The following is a 20243-nucleotide window of genomic DNA, read 5'->3' on the forward strand; positions in this document are numbered from 1 at the left end:
GATGAGTAGAAAAATAGGGGAAGAAAACAAACAAACAAACAGACAAAGGCACCCAGTGTTCTTTTTTACTTTAATTGCTCTTTTTCACTTTAATTATTATTATTGTTATTTTTGTGTGTGTGGATATGAAGGTGTCAGGGATTGATTTTGGTGATGAATGTACAACTATGTAATGGTACTATGAACAATTGAATGTACAATTTGTTTTGTATGACTTCGTGGTATGTGAATATGTCTCAATAAAATGAATATTAAAAAATAAGAAGCAAGGCAAGTATATAAATTACGTTTTACCCATTATCTAACATAACCCTAGTAAAAATTTAAAGAAAAATTAGACCTCTGTTTTAACTGAAGGGCTTGCATGTTTAAACCAGGCTCCTATACTGCACCTGCATGCTCTCTCCCCATCAGAGTTATTGGTGAGACCCATTTCTGTGTTCCCTAGAACTATAGGGGGTCAACCACATCACATGGACGTGCTCCAGAAGTAGATGGAACATGCTGCTACTGAAAACATGTTTTACTACAGACACCTTTGGCTCTGCCTGCCAGAAAAGACTTCGTTACTTTGGCTCTTCAGTGGACACTGCCTCCAGACTGCATAGTGCCGGAGGGCACTGTAAGACAGTCCAATGGAACACTGGACCCACTGTCCTGTTTTCCAAAGGACCAATGATGCTGTGCTACAGCAACTGTACAAAGAAGATCCCTCCCAGAGCCGTAATTGCCAGCGTGATGTGGTTGAAACCTAAAAACATAATTCACACTAAGTCTGGCTCCTATGAGAGGACAGCATATATGGTATTTTAAACTTAATGCCCAATGCAGCTCAGGAAGAAACTTGAGCATTCATTAGCATTAAGTGCTACACATATATACCAAATGAATATAACAATGTTTCTTCAATATTAAATCATATGCAAGATGATAATAATATTAAAATTATAGTAAACTGGATGCATTTTCTGAGTGGTTAATGAATTTACTATGAAATAGAAAATAGCCCTTATTAGCATGGTTTTTATTCTGCTTGTCATTTTTTTGTCTTATTGTTGCCTGTATTGTGTCTGTGAGTTTATGTCCAGAGCATCTTCCAGATTAAAATAAGAACCTCTTCGCCCTTGCTCAGCAGGAAGCAGTTACACGAAAGACCTCTGCCCACTTTCTCTTTTACAGAAGATGCTCACAAGATACTGTTTCTTAAGAAGAAGAAAATGTCTCATAAAAAGGGGGGACTTGATAGCTGGATAAGTAGAAAATATTCAATATAATTCTTTAGCTGGAAAATGGTTAGTATAGTCTTCAATAGCCAATAGAGAAAAAAAAACAAAAAACTGTTTATTAAGATCACTTCACTCAAGGAGCTTTGAGTTATTCTGACCATGAAAAGCTGTTGTTAAAAATAACTTGGTGTTGCTCTAATCTCAACAATAAAAACTTATTCTCTGCTCCCAGGAACTTTCCCAGTATTGCCTGCAGTAAGATATGAGGTATGTAAACATATGGTCTCATAATCAGTACCTTGAAAACCAAGCCTGAATGAGGGGCGAACCTGACAATAACAAGAAGATGCTGACCAGTTTTCTTTCTATTTTTTTTTTTTTTTTCCTTTCTGCTTTCTTTTGGCTTCTGACCATTTCTCTGTCTGTTTGGGATTATAAAAGCCCAAATAATTCTTCTCACTCTGAACTGGTCTTGGAAAGCTTTTATTTTTCCCTCATTCCTTGTTGATGCATTTCAATAAACTCACCTTCTCACCAAAGCAAAGAGACTTGTTTCTCTGTTTGATGTGGGATCAGGTGGGCCTGACTATTTAGAACCATGTTTTCTAGTGGTAGCACTACCCCAGTGAATTACATAGAAAATTGATAAGGTTTGGGGACCTTTATATCAAAAGAAACAATGCCAGCCTTGACTAAAGGAGACAGAGAACTGATGGATTGAAGGAAGATTGACACCAAGGGAAGAACGATGAATGGAGAAGTCTGGCCCTAAGGCAAAGGGTGTAGACTAACCCTGGGGCTCAGAAAAGGTGCAGACAGCACCCCAGAGTTTTGGGAGGCGATGGCCACCACCCTGGTGTTTGGGGAGGACGTGATCACCACTCAAGTGGTGGTGGTAGAGAGTGAGCTGCTGATCTAGAAGGCTTGACAAAGCATCAAGCCACAGTTTACTCTGAGATCTTGAAATCTAATGGAAATCTACAGGAATTTGCCATGTTGTGTCTTAGACTTGCTTAGGGCCTATTCGAGACTTGCTTTTTCCTTCCAAGTTTTCCCTTCTGGAATGGAAACACCTATCCTATGCCTCTCCCACCATTTTATTTTGATAGCAAATCACTTGTTTTCTAGGTCCACAGATGGAGAGGAATTTTGCCCCCAGAATGGTCTAGATTTTGGACTTGAATTGTACCAAAATGGCTTAAGCATTTGGGATTTGGGGATGCGGTGAATGTATTTTGCATATGGGAAACACATGGCTTTTTGGAGTCAAGAGAGTAGAATGTTATAGACAGAATAATTTCCCCAAAAAGACATGGCCAAGTTCTAACACTTGGTCTTGTAAATGTGGATAGGATCTTTGGGGCTAATGTTATGAAAATGAGGCCAAATTGGATGATTCTGGGTCCAAATCCAATATAACTGGTGTCCTTACAAAAGAGAAAATTTAGACAGAGACAGAAAGAGATAGGGCCATATGACAAAGGCAGAGTTTGAGTTACATCTCCACAATTTAAGGGACAAATGGCTTTTGCGTCACCCACCAGAAGTGAGGGAAGAGGCCGGAACAGATTCTCCTCTATAAGGGAACTATGACCCAGCCAGCACCGTGATTTCAGACTTACAGCATCTAGAACCTTGAGATGATAAATTTCTGTTGTTGAAGCCAGCTAACCTGTGGTCCTTTGTTACAACAGGCCTGGAAAACTAAGACAACCCTAAAGCTTGAGAACCACTGCAAATGAAGCTACATGAGATCATTAACTTTAAGCCATAGTAAAACTCCATCAAAATTTGTATAATTATATAGCATTCCATGTGCTGTAGACTATTATCCCTCAGCCTCAATTACATAAAGTGTGGTCTGTGTGGTTAGGACTGGAAGGGGGAAATGATAATAGATCCTGTATACAGGTGTCTGGGTGAGCATTTGGACATGCATTATGATAGCACAACCAACACCCTAATAAACCTATTCTCAGGATTCATACTTGATTCCACACAGGTGTCTCCAATATCCCAGCAGCAATCGACTCGGTCTTTGCATCCCACGTCACAACGGCAGCCCTCCAGTCCTTGTAGGATGAATCAAAGCGTTTCTCCTGCAGCTGCCTGTCAAGTCAATGAAATGAGGAAACCAAAGCTTAGAAGTTATCCAAGATCTCATACTTAGATACAGAAGTACTTATCACAGAGTAGGAAAGACAATTAGATTATTTTTGTGGTGCTGTGTCATCTGTCAGTGCAGTGTGTTAATAAGTCACTGCTATGTACAGGACTACATGGGAGCATATGGGGGCTGAGGTGTAAACTAGCAATGAGGTGTGGTGAACATCCTTGAGTCTCGAGAGAAGGATCAGCATTTTTAACCTCATTGAAACTAGGAAGACCCATTTGGAGTAGAGCAGTTAGGTCATGATGGTTACAGGGTGTAGAGTTCAAAGGCAGAAATGGAAGCCTGAGAGGAAAGGTCCACAGGCCTTACTAAGAAGCTTGGAGCCTAACCTTTGGTTATGGGAATCCAGTAAAGAGTAAGAGAAGAGATTTGGGATTTAGAACTCACTCTGGAAAAGAGGCAGAGGGGAGCAGGAGGGATGGAAACCCTCAGAGGGACACCAAGCAGGAAAGTTTAATGCCAAGCACAAACGATAAGTTCCCAAATCAAGGTAGCAGCAGGAGACACAGGGAGGAGGTAGAGCTAAGAGATTAAACCAAAATTAATAGGTGGGTGGATTTACAAAAAGGGTGAAGAATGAATCTTGGTCGACTCCCAAGATGTAGAGCAGGAGCTGGGGAAAAAAAAAAAAAAAAAAAAACAAGTTCAAGTGTGTGTTTGTTTCTTTTCTTTTCTTTTCCTTTCCTTTTTTTTTTTTTTTTTTTATTTGACTATACAAGCAAATATTTATCTAGGGAACCTGAATACTTTGAATATCTGAATACCTGAAGCTCAGGAGAGAGAAACTAAGGATACTGATTTGGGGTTTATAAGCATGTGGTAGTAATGACCAATGTGAGCACTCTAGATATGATTGTGCAAGGAGCACCCAGCTAGATAAAATTTCTCCTTGTTATATATTCTCACTGAATATTATCCATAATTCCTGTAAGACACTTACTTTCTGCTTCATATTCGGAGGAAGTTTATTGGAATAAGGGAGGGTATAATGGTACACATGGGAGAATTCAACTAGGCAAACTCTGTCCCTAACCCCTTGAAAAGGATTGCATTGTTTAAATTATTAATTAATTTGTTCCATACATATTTAAATTACTATAAAGCAGGTACTGTTCTAGATACTGGAGATAAAATGACAAATAATTCAGATATGGTTATGGAGCTTTTAAAGTAGTAAATAATTTTTAAAATGGTGATTACAGTACAGCAGTGAAAATTAGATAACTGTGTGGAGGGGGGTGTTCTTTTATATTCTTGCTTCACAATAGATACACAAAATTAAATTTAGGGGCTTCAATTTTGGGGCTTAGCAGCATATAAGTATCCCAGGAGAAAAGTGGTTAAGGACAGTGTTTTAGGATATACATGATGAAAATATACAAAAAAAGAGAAGATGAGGACTGATATAAAAGACACTGAAAGGTTTCATTCTCAAAGTGGTATGTCTCCCTAATTCATGATATTCTACTTTGATTTCAAGAGACATTAAAGAGAAGACTCAGATGATTTTCAAAAGTACTAATAGAGAAGGCTCATGAATATATGAAAAGTGTGGTGATTTTTCACTAGCAGTCAGAGAAACAAGCTACCCTGTTTGTAGTACTGTAAAACTGGTAAAATCTTTCAGGAAGGTTATTTGACAATATGGAATAAAAGCCTTAAAATGAGAACATAAAAAGAAATGAAGAAAAAAGAGAGAAAGTGAGAAAGAAGGAGGGAGAGAGAGAGACAAAGAAAGAAAGAAAAAGAAAGGGAAGGAGGCAGTGAAGGAGGGAGAGTAAGAAAAAGACAGAAAGAAAGAAACTGATGGAGAAAGAAAAAAAGAAGGAAAGGAAGGAAAGAAAACAGAAAGAGGAAGGAAGGAAAGTAAGAATAAAAGGAAAAATATGGGTGTGAAATCACAACTATAAGGTTGGTATTATATGTATAAAATCTCTGGGTGAATATGCAATACAGTGATGACCTTGTGTGAAGGTTTGAAGCTGTATGTACCCCAGAAAAACATGTTCTTAAACTTAATCCATTCCTGTGGATGTCAATGCATTGGAAGTGGAAGCTTTGTGGAGGTGACTGCAGTTAAGGTGTCACCGAACTCAATCAGGATGGGGTCTTAAGCTATTAGTGGAGTCCTTTATAAGAAAATGAGATTCAGACAGATAGGAAAAAAGCCAGAGACAGAGCAGGTGGAAGCTGAACATCAGAGGAATCTGGAGACTCTGCCGTGTGTCTTGCCACGTGACAAACTAAGGACCATTGATTGCCACAGTCCCTGGCAGCCAGCCCAGCAGCCAAAGTCTTTGGGGAGAAGTCATTGCCTTGATGATGCCTTGATTTGAACCCTCTTTTAGCCTCAAAACCCTAAGCTAATACACTCCCATTATTTACACCAAACCATTTCCTGGTATTTGCTTTCAGCAGCCAAGGAAATTAAAACACCTTGGCTCCCTCCGAGGAAAGGAATATGGTGGCTGGGGGATGGAACATTTCTGAATGAACAATGGGATCATATTATGTATCTAAAATAATTTGAAAAGTCTAACCACAAAGTGGGGGATATATTCTTTAAAATGCTTATATCCAATATCATAGTTAGATTTTTTAAGAGTCCTTATATTTTAGAAATATTGAATTAGTTATGGAAGTGAAATGATGTCAGGCATTTGCTTTAATACAATTTGCACAGGGAAAGTTAGTGGCCATAGATTGGTAATTAATAGAGTTGGGTGATGGATGCACAGGGGATTATTAATTAATCTTTCTACTTTTGCATATGTTTAAAATTCTTCATTTTTTAACTGTCCATATCCTTTGATCCCAGTAATTTCATTTCTAGAATTGATCTAAAAGAAGCATACAAAGACTTATGCACAGAAATGTTGTCCATGGTATTATCTATTATGCAAAACACTTTCAAATGTGAAACGATCTAAATGCATATTAGGTGAAGGAGTTTACTAAATTGTGATATCTAATGCAATAACAGCACAAGCATTTCGAAGTGCCTGCAAAAGTTCTTATAAAGCACTGTTTTTGGGGATTTTAATGACTTTTTTATTATTGGGAAAAAGCAAGCTACAAAATAATATACAGTGCTCTTGTCAAATGTGACTGTTTGATCATTCTTATTTATCTCCTCAATTTTTCTAAAGCCCATAACAAGATAGGAACAAAGGCAGTTCATAAAAAAAACGTAAACATTCAAAATCTGAGAATAGAAGAAGGAAGCAGGAAAACAGGTTTGGAAGACAGAAATGGCAGAGTGAAGGAAGCTATAACTATGTGCCTAAGGGGAGGGAGACCCAGGAGAAGAGAGCCAGGAACCTTCCTCCAGGACCCAAGGAGCCCTTGACTCAGAGGCACCAGGCACCACGAGGTGAGAGTGGGGGGGGGGGGGCAGGCACAGGCTAATTATAGGGGGGTTGGTTGTTTTTGGCAGGCAGTCACCCTGTGTAGCAAATGACTTTTGGTTGTTATGTCTGTTAATGTTCTCATAATCAAGACCAGCCTCCTTTTTATATCTTTTTTCTCTACCATTGCCTTGCTACAGAATCTTGGTCATTTGTTTTGTATAATCTCTCACATTTGGGATATGTCTTTTTGCTTCTCTGTGGTGTCATTTAACTTTCTCCTCTACCTCAATAAATGGATGTTTTATATCTAAAATAAAAAATAAAAAAAATAAAGCCACTACATTAGTGGTACCTTATACAACAATGGAAAACTAAGTCAAGGAGTTAGGCAATAAAGGTGGGGAAATATCCTGGAAAGAAAAATGAGATGGGAAATAGCAGAGAAATTATTTAGATTAAAGAATAATCTAGATGCATAACCATCAGTAGTATCTAAAAGCAAAAACAGAGAGAATGGAGATGATGTTTTTAAATGAATCATATTTTCATTTTTAAATTTCCCAGAACTGAAGAGTATAAATATTACATCAAAATTACCTACCAAGTTTCCCAGGGCAAAACGTACACCAAGGGATCAGTAGGGATAAAGAGATACTAAAAACTTCCAGAAAGAGATTATGAGCAATCTACACAGGATAATGATTCAAAATGGCATTGAATTTCCAAAAAGAAACACTGGAAGCTACAAGACAGGGCAAGGATATCCTCAAACATCTAGAGGAAAATTATTTTCATCCTAGAATTCAAAATCTAGCCCATTTATCAAATGTTAGGTTGGGATGATAAAGATGTCTTTAGGTAAACAAGAACTCAAGTAATATCCCCCATGCATCCTACCTTAGGAAGCTAGGGAAGAATGATCTTTAAGAAAATGAGGAAGTGAAACAAAAGAACAGAACATGAGGCCAAAAAAATCATGGTATCCAGAACAATAGATAGGCTAAAGAAAACATCAACCACACAGCAAACCAAGGGAGCATCCAACGCAGATTGGAGCAGGAAGACAGAGAAACAAAAATTAGAACGAAAGATATGAGTCTGTACTCAACTTCACACTGCCAAAACTTAGAGAGCTGATAATGCCAAGGGATGGTGGGATGCATTGTGAAGGTGGGGGCAGCCATTCTAATAAGCAATTGGGGGTATACATCAAGTTAAGATGTGAACCCTCATGGGACTTGCCCTTATGAAGCTTGTTACTGCAAAGGAGAGGCTAGACTTACATATAATTGTGCCTAAGAGTCTCCCCCTGAGTGCCTCTTTGTTGCTCAGATGTGGCCTCTCTAACTGAGCCATCTCAGCAGGTGAACTCACTGCCCTCCCCCCTACATGACTCCCAGGGGTGTAAATGTCCCTAAAAACACAGGATATGACTCCCAGGGATGAAGCTGGACCCAGCATCATGGGATTGAGAACATCTTCTAGAACAAAAGAGGGTGCAAAATGAAACGAAATAAAGTTTCAGTGGCTGAGAGATTTCAGATGGAGTTGAGAGGTCACTCTGGTGGACATTCTTACTCACTATATAGATAACACTTCAAGGTTTTAATGTAAAGAAATAGCTAGAAATAAATACCTGAAGCTATCAAACTCCTACCCAGTAGTCTGGACTCTTGAACATGATTGTATAACAATGTAGCTTACAAGGGGTGATGGTGTGATTGTGAAAACCTTGTGGATAGGACTTCCTTTATCCAGTGTATGGATAGATGAGTAGAAAAATGGGGACAAAAACTGAATGAAAAATAGGGTGGGATGGGGGGATGATTTGGATGTTCTTTTTTACTTTTAATTTTTATTCTTATTCTGATTCTTTCTAATGTAAGGAAAATGTTCAAAAATAGATTGGGGTGATGAATGCATGAACATATGATGATACTGTGAACAGTTGATTGTACACCATGGATGATTATATGGTATGTGAATGTATTTCAATAACACTGAACTTAATTAAAAAAAAAAAAAAAGAGATGTGAACCCTAAGATCCAGGAATTTCATTCCTGGGAATATGACAAAGGAAATCTCACACCAGTCCATGAGGGAACCTACAGGATTTACATGGTGGTGGGAAACAGAAGTCAGCCTGGGTATCCAGCAGTGGGAGACAGAATAGATCAAATAACATAGTGGACACCCAAAGGATATTACAGAGAAGCAAAAGAATTGATGCATACATTTAGATGGATCTTAAAAATATAATGCTCAGTGGGAAAAGATATGTATAGATATAGATATAGATATAAATATATAATCATAATATCATTTACAGAACTGACCTTGCCATTTCTACATTTACTCTCCTACCTGAAACACTTTCTGCCCTTGACTTTTTTTTTTTTAATCATCATTTTATTGAGATATATTCACATACCACACAGTCATACAAAACAAATCGTACATTCGATTGTTCACAGTACCATTACATAGTTGTACATTCATCACCTTGCCCTTGCTTTTAGGACACAACAACTGCTTGGCTCTCTTTCCACATTCCTGGCCACTCTTTCCTAGTCTTCTTCTGTGCTTTCCTTTTTTCCTAATCTCTCTAATCCTTTAATGCTGTCAAAAATCCTATGGCTTTAAATCCCAGAAATGATGCTGATAACTAGCACATCACAGATCCAACCAGGATTTCCCCTTTAAAAGTCAGACTCATATACAAAACTACTTTTTTAACTTCTTCATCTGGACATCTAGCAGATATTTTAAATTTAACCTGTTCAAAACTGAGTTCCTGATTTTCTCCCCAAACCAGCTCCTTCTTGCAGTCTTTTCCTTGAATCTTCTCAGTTATTGAAACTCCAACCTTCCAGATGTTCAAGCCAAAAATCTTGGGGCCATCTTGACTCCTCTCTTTCTCCTCCCATATTTAGTGATACTAACGTGATGTCAGGTACAGGTAGGTCCCAGGAGGGAGGTCATGGGGGTGCAGCAGCAGAGACTTTCAAGGCCAAGTGGCTGGGCAGATGTCATCACATGCTCATGAGAACAGGAGGAGCTGAGACAGAAAGAATCAGTGGCACAGTGATTAGCATCCCCTGTAAAGGTGAGGAGGGTAAGGAGAAAACACTGTAATGATATGAATCTCACAGGAGCAGGGGTTTTTGCAGGAGGAGGAAAGAGTAAAGTCCAGCAGTGGCAGTGGATAATCTGACCACAGGTCTGGGTTCCTGATAAATGGTGCCTGGAGTGGGAGAAGCCTGGAAGGAGAGCACTAAGTGAAAGAGAGCGGAGGCTTGGGGCAGGGATCCAGGTGTTGAGGGTAAGGCCAGAGAAAGAAGCAATAAGGAAATGTTCTGAGAAACCCCTGAAGTCTATACCTTGTGCCTCTGGTTGTCTGGGTCCAAGTCCCAGGCCTACCCCAAGTGACACAAGCACCAACAGAGCAAGAAGAACCTGTTACAAAAAAGGAAAGGTGACCTTTACCACTCTATAAAAATATACAAAGACACAAAATCACCACTCTCCATCATAGAATATGATATGAAGATACTACCATGTATAAGGTGCTGTACTAAAGTTTGGAATAAAAAAAAAATACAGATACAGAAGCTGCCCAAAAGTTGCCCAAGTGCTGATGGCATGTGCTGAGTTCTTCCCAGCTCTCTGCTGCTGTCCTCCAAAGGCCCTAAGCTGCTTCATCTCCATCCCTAGCACACAGTTTCCAGCCTGCCACTAGATCTCTATACCCTATGCCTTAGGGAGGTGCATATATCCCCTGACTCTCAAATCTAGGCCAGCTTTTCTTCTGAACCAAGTATTTGGTTGTTTTATTTTTTCTTTCTTTCTCTGCACTCATTCCATTCTTTATAAACTGAAAGTGATCATCCTTTTAGCTGCTGACTCAAACTACCCAGGCAGGCACTGGGGAGACTCCAGCCCTCCCCTGACCTCATTCTCCAGGCTGACCCAGCTATTCATCATGAGAGCAGCATTAACAATGATCTGAATACACCAGCCTTCTCCCCAGCAATGTCCTGGATCCTCTCACTTTGTTCCAGTCCTGCTGGGTGCCTCTCCCTCCATTTCTGCCTTTAGTTGACTCCTGACCTGATGTGACTCCTGCTCCCAGCACAGATCCTCCACCTGTAGCCACTGTGGTTGCACTGGCTTGGCCATCTGCATACTTTCAAACTGTGCCTGAAACATCTTTTTATTTTGCAGTATAAAAATGTTTTATTTACAAATTCAATGCTTAAAATTAAATAATTACCAGCTAGAATTACTTTTTGCTGTTAAGTAAAAGAAAACACAAGAACAATGAGAGTTCCAGAGGTAGGTCATCCAAAGTTGGTTCTGCAGTTTAGTAATGTCATCAAGAATCTAGACTCTCTCTTTTCCACGGCACCCAGTTGATGGCTTTTTTAGCTTCATCTTGATGCTCCATGATCTAAAGATTGCTGCCACAGCTCCTGATATCACATTCACTTTCAAGAAGGAAGAAAGGGCAAAAGGGATGACAGGGAGAAGTGAGACAGGGTGCTGCCAGCTGGCTTTCTTCCAGTATATGACACTTTATAAGGAAAAAAGTTTTCCTAGAAACATTCCAGATTTTCTTTGATGCATTCTAGCCAAAACAGTATTACATATCCCTTCTAGCTGCAATAGATGCTGAGAAAGTTTTTGGCTATTCAACCCTTACTGTGGGATATTGCAGGGAATAAGAGGTTTTGGAATGGTACCTTCCCTAATCATTGTTTTACCTCCATGTAAAAGTTATACATGTTCATTTGAGAAATTCAAACATTAGAGATACATATTTTGTAGAAAGTGATTCCATTCTAAAGACACGCTATTAAAAACTTAATGTATATTCCTCTTGATTTCATTTCTACATTTATGGCAACATATATGTTACCTCTATATTTTAACAAAAATGGGATCACAGTTTACATATCATTATGTTATCTGTCTTTTTAATTTACCATTATATTGTGACCATCTCCCCATTTTAGAACAAATCAATAAATCTATCTCATGTTCTGAAGGACAATCTTCCGTAGATCTTTTTTCAAGTTCAATATATATTTACTAATGGAACACTTAAGCTAAAAGAAACAGGTTTACAAAGCAAAAAATAAATTGATACATTCCCAATCCTAGGAACTCCTGCTTCTCCAGATGCAGCTGGATTTAAGAGTTCCTTCTAACCTAAATCACAGGGTATTTGGAGAGGCTTTGACTAAGACTTCAACCTCTATCAGGAGAATCATATTCTACTTTTATGCTTGAATCTAAGTTGTTGAATCTAAGTTCAATCAAAAACAAAGGAGGATATTCACAGCATTACCAGAGATTCAAATTTAACCTTGAATGTACACAAAACATTTATTGAAAGAATTTCTACTAAATGAGCCATGACTTCTGTAAGAGCAATATAACACATCTTTTACTTTTATTAAAACTGAAAAATAGAAGAGAAATTATTACTTATAACTAACTTATTAATACAGATTTATTTATTCTATAATTATTTTCAACATTATATCATGTTGATAAGCACACATTTGAACAAAACTGTATTCAGCCTTATTACATTATTTATGACTTATTTATGACTGAAATAACAGCTACAGCCTCATCCTGTTTTGATTTTTTTAAACAGTGGACAAGATGGTTACATGTTATCTATATCTTATAAGGTTGGAAACACTTTCTACATTTTTTTAAATATTCACAGCTTTACCAGGCTCTGTATGACTGTCTCTCATTTTTTTTTCTTTGATTGGGCATGCTTAGCTTCTCTCATTTTTTTTTTCTTTGATTGGGCATGCTTAACTTCTCCTAATATAGGACTCAAATGATATGAATCATCTGTCACAGTTATTATAGTAAGGCCTTTCCACTTTCTATTGCTTGGAAATTGTACATGAGTATTTTGGGGTAAATGTTCTTCTGTTAGGTAAGCTTCTGTGTCAGATGGAATAACTGGCTCCTCACCATCAAAACTGAAGGCATCAGTTGGTAATGAGAGCAACAAGGCTCCACAGCTGTCTGATCCTGTAAGAAAGGAATAAGTTTCGTTTTCACATAGAGACAGCATGGAATAAGGGAAATGGAGGGAAAACCAGTTTAAACAAGCCCCAGACAAAGAGAAGAGAGAATCTGCCTGATGTAAAGAGACATGAGGTAGTATCAGAGGCGGGAACTCACAGCAAAAAAAATAAAAATTTGGGGGGGGATTGGCTAATCAGTTCAAAATCTAAATAATGAGCTAGTTGGCTCTCTGGGATTGGCTGTACAAATTAAAATCTCAAAAGATGAATTAGTTAGTGTTCTCGGATAGGCTGTAACCTCTGTAGTACCCAGTCAATGGGGAAACAGGGGAGGGACTTGCGAATTAGGAGTAGGAGATTTAAACATCGCCATTCTCTTCCTCGGGCGCGCCAGCCTTCCTTCCATGTGTTTGGCTGGACGCCCTATTTTGCAAGATAGTAAATAAATTCTTTTCTCCTCCAGAACCGAGAGAGCGTTTATTCCCTTACAGGTACCACTTTATTTCCGACAACTTGGGGGCTCGTCCGGGATCCAAAGCTTCGGAGGGGGACCCCCGAGGTGGACAAAGGGAAGGCGCGCCCCGCTGATTGAGCGGTCTCAGACTCCGCCATTGGGGGCCCATCTCCGGCAGCTAAAGGGCCCGAGACCAGATGCTTGAATCTGCCGGTTGTGGATGAGAAAAGGGGGAAATGAAAAGGCCTGCCTCTGGTTAACCAGGCAACTCCGTGCACGGAACAAGGTAAGGAAAGAAATATTATATTACCTTGGTGGTTAAAGCATTCTGAGAGTCTAGGGCTGATCCTGAGGGAAAGATGCCCAAACAAGACTCAGAATGGGGACATTCTGATGAGCCTAGAGCTGATCCTAAGGGAAAGATGCTCAGGCAAGACTCAGATGGGGAATAGAGGCAGTCAGCCGGCCGGGAATAAAGGGAAGGGGGTACCTTTAGGGTCCCCGGGGAACATTCCTCTAAATAATCCATTGGGAAACATGTTAAAACATTGGGCTAAAAGTAATTGGACCAAGGGAAAGGGTAAAAGAAAATGATCAAACATTATTGTTATGTTTAGACAAAAAAAAAAAAAAAAAGGCATTTTGCTGCCAAATATATTCTGGCCAAAATATAAAGCAGATAAGAGTTGGCTTTGTGCTGACCTCGTGTGTCATGTTAATAAAAATAAACCTTTTTCCAAGGCAGAATTGAACTGTGCCATGTGGTGGCTGCAGAAAAAAAAAAAAGAAACTAAAACCTGGGATAAGCATTCCCCCACCTTATGGTTTCCCCTCCCCCACTGGGGCGGGAACCATTAAAGCCTGGGGTTTTAGTGGAAGCAGTCTATGCCCCCAGGCAATTGGAGAGCCAGTTAATGCTGACTGCTCCAGTAATTACAACCCACCAAAAGTTAAGAAAAAGAAAAAAAAAAAACGGAGAGATTTCCAAAAGTTTCTGTTTCTAAAGGCTCTTAAAGAAAGAAAGGTAAGAATCATTAATAAAAAGCCTAGCAAGGCTAGCTGAATAACAATTAACTTAATTCTTAAACTCTGGTTTATGTAAATATCCCTTTCTTGGGAGAAGAAAGGGAAATGGGAAAGAGGGCGGCTATGAGAGAAAGAGAGAGACTGCATCCACCTAAAATAAAATTGGCTGTACCCATATCCCCAAAGAACGATGAAAGTTGAGGTCTGAAGTCAAGTGGTCTCAGGCTGGGAGAGTGGAGTGGCCCACATGCATGAAAAGGGTGAGTTTGCCCTGGGGGTTGAGGGTGGGCCTTCCGCCTCAATGCTCTAGAAAAGTTTTGCCGCCTCAGGACCCAGAGGGTGGAGCACATTCCCAGGGGAATGCGAAAAGCCTGGCTGCCACCCCACTGTTCAGAGAAGGTAGAGCCTTTACCCCGAAGAGGCAGAGTCTGGGTGGCACCCCGATGTTTAAGAAGGGTGGGGCCAAAAAGGTAATCTCCCCAACATCACCCCAGACTTTGAAAAGAAAAGGGCTGCCACAAAAGCCTCTAAAAAGGGTTGGACTCCCACTCCCTCAAGCCCCAAGAATACAATGTCATTCTGTTAATAACTCAGACTTTAAAAGGTCAGCTATATAAAGGAATTTTAGCCTAATATTCAGAGAAGATCCAAAAATCAATGAATGGCTGAATAAGCCATTAGAGGAAATATTCAGAGAGTCAACAAGCCAGGGAGGAAACAGACAAAAGTGAGATAGAGAAGTAATTGGAGCAGTTTAAAAAAAAAAAAAAAAAAAAGGAGGAAGGAAATTTGTAGCATGGGGTTTGTGTGATTCTCTATTCATATACTTATGTGGGGCTAAACAGGTATTAATAAATACATTTACATATTTTAGTGTGCTGTGTAATTAAGTCTAAGGCATGTGGAAGCTACATTTAAAGTCCCTTAATGTGTGTATCAGGGTATATAGAAAGTTATATGCACATTTTTTAGGACTGTGTTTGGGTGTTTGGATGCATTCTGAGAGTTAAAACTTCATGAATCTAATGGGAGTTTAAGTTGTATGTTTACACAGGAATGTGGGATAGTTGTATTTGTATGTAATAAAAGCATGTAATATAATTACGTAGGAGTCTTTCAAACTGTGAAAGTTTGTCAGTGTGTAATTTAAAACTTGGCAAAAATTTCCTGTGTACTCATCTATAGTAAACTGAAGCTATTTCTTTGTGTTTTTATAGCGTATACTAGTTTGTGTGTACTCTAAAGCTGGGCAATTGTGTGCAGTTTCACAATAGTGTGAAAAATGAAAAAAAGTGAGAAAAACTGTGTAAAAGTTTTCTATGTATGTGTAACAGTAGTGTATTGGCTATACATGCTTGTAAATGGGAATGTATGTCTGTTTTGTATGGTTATGAGTGTGTATATAAGTTATATGTGTCTGTATTCCAGATATATGAGACTGTGTATTCTTGTAAAAAGCAGAATAATTTTTCTGATATATTTTGGGCAAAAGCAAAAGGTCCATACTCAAAGTGCAAGTAAATGTTCCTATAAAAGGGTTTAAGGTTCACTAAAGCTGAATTAAACAAACTTAGAACAGTGAATGGTTCATATCTCTTCCCAGGTCTCCATTTGGTAATGCCAGGTTGCTATCTTAACATTAAGTCTAATAGGAATAAAGACACCACATATATTGTCAAATACTACACACCAAGGCTTGTCCTCCTCTCCCTGGAGAGTGGGTTTTTACTCATCTAACAGCAAAACTTGTGTGTATGTTCAGGGTATGCATATATGTGAATCACGTATATTCAAGCATCACTAAACTAGATGTACTAAAAACTGAATTTTAAGTTAGCATTTAAGAGTGGTAAGCCTTTTTATGTTCATTAATCTTAGGTTATTGTAAATTATAGTTGTCCTTTAGTCTAATTGTTCCAGCCCGAAATGTTGGTAAGTTCTTGCTGCTCTTCATGCACATGACTTCAGGAGTGTCTGTACCTAAAGCAGGTATTAGCAGTTTTACACTAGGGGAGTCATTAGAGGGGTGCAAGCCATGTGTAATTTAGTACTTAGGCAATTATAAGGTGTAGGCCTTTGGTTTTTTGGTTTGCCTTTCCCCAGGAGGACTGGAGAGCTCCCCTCCCTAGACACAAAGGATCTTTTTCTTAAGAATTATATACTGGCCTTGTCTTCTACTTTATCATCTCTCAGGCACCGTGGACTGTTGGCTCAGACCCCGCCTCTTGAATTTGCTGCCCATCGACATCAGCCTGGCAGCTGGGTTCTGATCCAGTCGTGGAAAGAATCCAAACTTCAACCGATCTGGGAAGGACCCTATCAATATCAAGTCTTGCTGACAACTAAGACGGCAGTCCGAACGGCAGAAAGAGGCTGGACTCATTACACAGGAGTGAAGGGACCGGTGCCTGAACCAGACGATAAGTATCCAGCAACTCAACCTGAATCCTGGAAAGTGACTCCTACCTCAGATCCCCTAAGGATCACCTTAAATAGGCAACAGTTGAAAGAACATACTAGGAGGGAGGAAGGGCTGGATTAAACCCTATGTTTGCATTGTGCTCTGTGTATAGCTTAATGATGAAATTGCTTATACTGATCATAATGTTCTATATTCAAGGAGTAACAGGTTCTGCTAAGCTGGTTATAAGTGTAGTCAAAGGCTTAAAGTCTCAAACTGTACAATTTGATGTCTGTCAAGTAATGAGCTGTAAAAATCTAAAACATCAGCAACAACTGAGGAAGGAATATAAGCATTTATGAAAGCAGACTGTTCAAGTAGAAAGCAAGATTGTTGGGGAGCAAACATTTGAGAGTATAACTTATGAGACACCTAACCCCTGTTATTCTTGGAACACTGCTTGGTGGACCACACAGTATGAGGGATGGGTCTTAACCCAGGTTGAAGGAAAAACCATTAAGGAAAACTTGGCTGGAATTTAACTCTCCAGTACAAATTGACCCCAAGGTTATTAGAATACTTAAGGCCAAAGACTTAAAGCAAACCACAGAAATAGAGACAGGTTATGGAAATACAAATGCCTGGGTAGAATGGGGCAAACATACCATCCAGAGTCTAAACAGAAGTAACTGTTTGCTTGTACAACCAAACAACCCACTGTTCAGATTATGCCCTTCCCCTTGGGGATGAAAAAGCATGAAAGGGAGTTTAAATGTATAACACTCCTCTTTCAAAATGCTACTCCTGGTGAAAGTTGTAGTACGTTGTCCTCCCTTTTCCCTCCAGTCCAGGAGGGAAGTGTCAAAGCCATACCAGCATCTCACCTTGGTCCCGGAAACCACTCTGCCTGTCTCTCCAGATGGGAAGAAGGGCTCCAGAATCTTGGTACCATGGCTTTGTGTACACAGGTGTGGAATGTGAGCAAGGATAGTACTGGCAACTTCTCCAGCCTAACTATACCCCGAGCAGACCTCTGGTGGTACTGTGGGAAGGGCATCCTCTGGCCAACACTACCTGAAAGGTGGGGAGGAACCTGTGCTCTGGTTCAATTGGCTATCTCATTTACCCTGGCATTTGAAAGTAATAAAGTACCAACCCAAGGCAAAGGAGAAAAGAAAAATGTACAAAGTGTACCTAGTTCCTTCAATAAAAAATGTTTGTAAATAGTATAGGGGTTCCCCAGAAAGTTCCTAAAGAGTTTAAAGCTAAAAATCAATTAGCTGCAGAATTTAAATCATCCTTATTCTGGTGGGTCACCATCAATAAAAATGTCAATCATCAGCTAAAATTTATCAACTATACCAGGAATGTCATTAAAAAATAGCAGAACAGTTAGATGCCACTAGCCGAATGGCATGGGAGAACAGAATGGCCCTAGACATAACGCTAGCTGAAAAAGGAGGCATCTGTGCTATAGTTGGGGGAAATTGTCGCACATTCATCCCCAATAATACTGCACCTAATGGAACTATCACCAAAGCCCTACAAGGCTTAACAGCCTTATTTCAAAAACTAGAAAAGAATTCTAGCATTAACAACCCACTCATAGAATGGTTGGAAAATTGGTTCGAGAAATGGAAAGGAATTGCAACATCTATTTTAATTTTCCTTGTCATTCCAGCCAAAATGTTTATAACAGATGGGTGCTACATAATCCCGTGTGCTCAAAGGCTAGTTCAAAAACCCATCAAAACCACTAGAATCAAAAATAAAAAAAAAGATCCCTATGATAAAAAATGTGAAAAAGCCCTTAGCAAATTTGAGAATCTAAAATGTGAAAACTAAAAGTGTTTAAAAAGAAAGAGGAGGGAATCTGTAAGAAAGGAATAAGTTTCGTTTTCACATAGAGACAGCATGGAATAAGGGAAATGGAGGGAAAACCAGTTTAAACAAGCCCCAGACAAAGAGAAGAGAGAATCTGCCTGATGTAAAGAGACATGAGGTAGTATCAGAGGCGGGAACTCACAGCAAAAAAAATAAAAATTTGGGGGGGGATTGGCTAATCAGTTCAAAATCTAAATAATGAGCTAGTTGGCTCTCTGGGATTGGCTGTACAAATTAAAATCTCAAAAGATGAATTAGTTAGTGTTCTCGGATAGGCTGTAACCTCTGTAGTACCCAGTCAATGGGGAAACAGGGGAGGGACTTGCGAATTAGGAGTAGGAGATTTAAACATCGCCATTCTCTTCCTCGGGCGCGCCAGCCTTCCTTCCATGTGTTTGGCTGGACGCCCTATCTTGCAAGATAGTAAATAAATTCTTTTCTCCTCCAGAACCGAGAGAGCGTTTATTCCCTTACAGGTACCACTTTATTTCCGACAATCCCAACACAGAGAGGAGTCAGTGTCTTCATCTTCAGATTCCTCAGTACAGATACTATCCTGCAACAGTGTTCTACTTAAGTACTCAACAGCATAAATCATTGATGAATAGTGCAGCAGAAATCTTCCTGAAAGAGTTAATCCATCCTTTTAAGAATGAATGGAGAGATAAATACATGACAGATAGATTCATGGTGCATAGATACATCCTAAGGACCTACAGATAAAATGTTTGATGAAACAAAAGTATTCCTTTCAACTTCAATCTATGCCATAGCAAATTCCATTTTTGCAGTGAGGGTCTGTCTTTCCATACTGTGATTACTTACAAATTCTTTCTTTGTAATTCATTGAGTTTTATTTCTTTCCAAGTTACTATAATTATGATCACACTACAATACAATCATTTAAAAATTCCAATCCAATCATTCTACATCCACAAGTATGGTCTTTCACACCTATGTAGCTTCCATCTTCTCCAAGAGAAAATCCACACCCTGTGGTCTGACCCTCAAGCCCTTTCTTGATTCAACCATTCTGGTAATTTCACCATAATTTGCCCCATTCTTCTGCATGGGTGGTGCTGAGCTAGGATGATTTTTGTATAGGATGATTTTTGTATTTTTTTTGAGGAGGAGGACTGGGGAGATTTTCCAAATCAGCCTCCCTGAAGTGATTTTTAAATGGCTTTTATACCTTTCAGAGACAATGAGAGATAATCATTTTAGTTAACAGGTAACAGAAGTCTGGGAAAGTTCAATAACTTCCTATTTCCTTCAGGATTTACATCCTTTGTGATGCCTGGGAAAGGCACTTCCCCCCCACTCTAGGGAAATAGAGGAAAGGTTTATTCATATCAGGGAGGTTTGGAACAGTAGATTAAAGCTTATTCAGGTCTGGGTGCAGACTTTACATTTACACATTGTTCCTTTGTCAGGCTAAGAGTTTCCATTTACAGCTTACTTCCCACTCTAAAGTTACATTTTCAGGCTACTTCACACTTTCCAGCTTGTTTACAGTTTCAAGACTGTATTTAAAAGGCTACTGTTACAATTTCCCCCTTAAAACAATATTTATTTTCAATCTTGGGAATTGTGCCATCTTTATTCTGGCTACTCCCTGCTGAAAATTGGGGTGATGTGGTTAAGGGGACCTCTGGTGGAATTTCTGACTAAA

General features: G+C 39.2%; 1 pseudogene; it reads right to left on the reverse strand.

The window, feature by feature from the left end:
* LOC119540478 overlaps positions 1-20243 on the reverse strand; it is a 256014-nt pseudogene that overhangs the window by 113348 nt on the left and 122423 nt on the right.

The sequence above is a fragment of the Choloepus didactylus genome, chromosome 7 (assembly GCF_015220235.1).
Source record: "Choloepus didactylus isolate mChoDid1 chromosome 7, mChoDid1.pri, whole genome shotgun sequence".
Classification (NCBI taxonomy): Eukaryota; Metazoa; Chordata; class Mammalia; order Pilosa; family Megalonychidae; genus Choloepus; species Choloepus didactylus.